Source organism: Micropterus dolomieu, linkage group LG18, assembly GCF_021292245.1.
Source record: "Micropterus dolomieu isolate WLL.071019.BEF.003 ecotype Adirondacks linkage group LG18, ASM2129224v1, whole genome shotgun sequence".
Classification (NCBI taxonomy): Eukaryota; Metazoa; Chordata; class Actinopteri; order Centrarchiformes; family Centrarchidae; genus Micropterus; species Micropterus dolomieu.
The window spans coordinates 3,922,284-3,924,890 of record NC_060167.1 but is presented as its reverse complement, the minus strand read 5'-3'; the positions used below and the strand labels follow the sequence as shown (position 1 = coordinate 3,924,890).

The 2,607-nt window shown below is 59.6% G+C and overlaps 1 protein-coding gene across 2 annotated transcripts in view; it reads left to right on the top strand.

The window, feature by feature from the left end:
* Window positions 1–2,607, top strand: part of LOC123987296 (butyrophilin-like protein 1) — a 208,732-nt gene that overhangs the window by 153,545 nt on the left and 52,580 nt on the right. The gene's annotated exons all lie outside the window — the stretch shown is intronic.

Here is a 2,607-nt window from a genome sequence, read left to right as displayed (position 1 = left end):
AGGAAGCAGAGTGTCGCTTCTCGGGGGCCCCCCCGAGGAGCTGGGGCAGCGAGACGGCGCTCTCACCCTCAGCCTTCTGAGAGACGCGATCTGAGGACTGTCGTCCAGTCCCGACGGAGCTCAGGGAAGACCGGGGTAGGGGAGTCTTTCTCCCCTCCCGCACCCCCACCCCCACCCCCCTCGGAGGCCGATCGAGGTGCCCTCCGCCGTGGCAATGGGTGATGTTATCCCGCCGTTTACACGTTCAGGACGCACCTGCCACCATCGAGTCCACGCCGTACTGCCTGCCCCGAGGGTGTGCAGTCAGGCGGCGTTCAGACTCACTCACCGCGGATCTCCCCTGCCGTTATGGGGCTTCAGGGGTCCACCAGAAGATCACACGAGACACCGACCACCAGCCCCGAGGGGTTGGTTCCGTTGGCAGACTTTGCAGAGGCTTGGTGGAGCCTGACGAACATTTCTCCGTGGGTCCTGCGCACTGCCATACATGGGTTTCGACTACAGTTCAAAACCCGCCCTCCAAAATTCAGAAGAGAGGGGGTGGTTTGGTGGTTTTCCGCCCGGAGCAAGGTCCGGTGTTGGGACAGGAAGTTCGTACTCTGCTGAGGAAAGGGGCCGTGGAACGTGTCTCCCCCCCAGACAGAGACGCCGGTTCTACAGCCGGTACTTCATAGTCCCCAAGAAGGACGGAGGGCTGCGCCCTATTTTGGATCTGCGGGTTCTAACCGGTCTCTGAGGAGATTCAGGTTCAAGATGCTCATCATCCCCGCCATCGTGACGCACATCCAATCCGAGGATTGGTTCGTCACGATAGATCTAAAGGACGCATATTTCCACGTCTCCATCCGTCCTTCTCACAGGAAGTTCCTGAGGTTCGCCTTCGGGGTTGTGGCTTACCAGTATCGGGTTCTTCCATTCGGCCTGGCACTTTCCCCTCGCACATTCACCAAGTGTATGGATGCAGCACTGGCCCCGCTGAGGCTCCAGGGCAGGGCAGGATTTCAACTACATCGACGACTGGCTCATCCTAGCCCAGTCTCGAGAGTTGGCGGTTCGGCATCGAGATGTCGTTCTGGCTCATCTGCTGCGTTTAGGGCTGATGCTCAACGCAAAGAAGAGTGTGCTGGCGCCCACCCAACGGACTACGTTCCTAGGGGTTGTATGGGATTCGACAACGATGCGGGCACAATTGTCTCCGGCACGTGTCGACACCATATTGGCTGCCGTGAAAGGGGTGAAGTTAGGCCACGCCATCACTATAAAACACTTTCAACGAGTGTTGGGTCTCCTGGCGGCTGCGTCCAGCGTAATACCATCTGGACTGCTGCACATGAGACCCCTGCAGTGGTGGCTAAGGACCAAGGGTTTTTCCCCGAGGGGAAATCCTCTCCATCTGATTTGGGTTACGCGCAAGTGTCTTCGTTCCCTATCAGTTTGGAAGGAAAATTGGTTCCTGTCCCAGGGGCCCGTGCTGGGAGGTACTTGTCGCCGGCTGGTCATTTCGACAGACGCCTCCCTCACGGGCTGGGGCGTGGTCATGGACGGCCGCTTTGCAAGGGGATCCTGGCAGGTGCATCAATCCGAGTGGCATATCAACTGTCTCGAGATGTTGGCGGTGTTCCAGGCTCTAAGGAGTTTCCTGCCCGATCTCCAAGGTCACCACGTCCTGGTTCGTTCCGACAACACAGCGGTGGTGGCCTATCTGAATCACTAGGGTGGTCTGCGCTCGCGCCCTCGGTACAGACTGGCGCGTCAGATCCTCCTGTGGTCCCAGCAGAGGTTACTATTGCTCAGGGCGATGTATCTCCCGGGGACGCAGAATAAGGGAGCAGACCTGCTGTCGAGGCAGGGGCTGAGGCCCGGGGAATGGAGACTTCACCCCGAAGTGGTGGAGCTCTTGTGCGAAGAGTTCGGCCCCATAGACGTGGATCTGTTTGCGTCTCAAGAGACTATGCACTGCCCGCTATGGTTTTCTCTCGTTCCTCCAGCCCCGTTGGGTCTGGACGCCATGGTACATTCATGGCCGAGGCTACGTCTGTACGCTTTTCCCCCAGTCGCTCTGCTCCCGGGTGTTCTGGAGCGGGTCCGCCAGGATAATGTCGGCCTACTGCTCGTAGCCCCGTTCTGGCCAACCCGGGTGTGGTTCTCGGACATCATGTCGCTCCTGGACGGCCCGCCATGGCGGGTCCCTCTGAGGAGAGACCTGCTGTCCCAGGCGCAGGGCCGGGTTCTTCACCCTTGCCCCGCCATATGGCGACTGTGGGTCTGGCCCCTGAGGGGGCACAGTACCTAGAGGCGGGTCTAACAGCCGGAGCAGTCGAGACCCTCCTGAGCTCCAGGGCCCCGTCCACACGGAGGATGTACGGCCTGAAGTGGAGTGTTTTCTCCACTTGGTGTAGGGAGCGGTCGGTGGACCCTGTTACCTGCCCGGTAGTTCAGGATCGGTTCTCTGCTGGTCTTTCCCCTTCCACCCTCAAGGTGTACATGGCAGCTATTTCATCTTTCCACACCCCTCTGAGGGAGGGGTCTTTGGGGAAACTTCCCTTGGTTGTACGTTTCCTCCGTGGTGCCTGGAGGATGAGACCTGCGACTCGGTCCAAGGTTCCC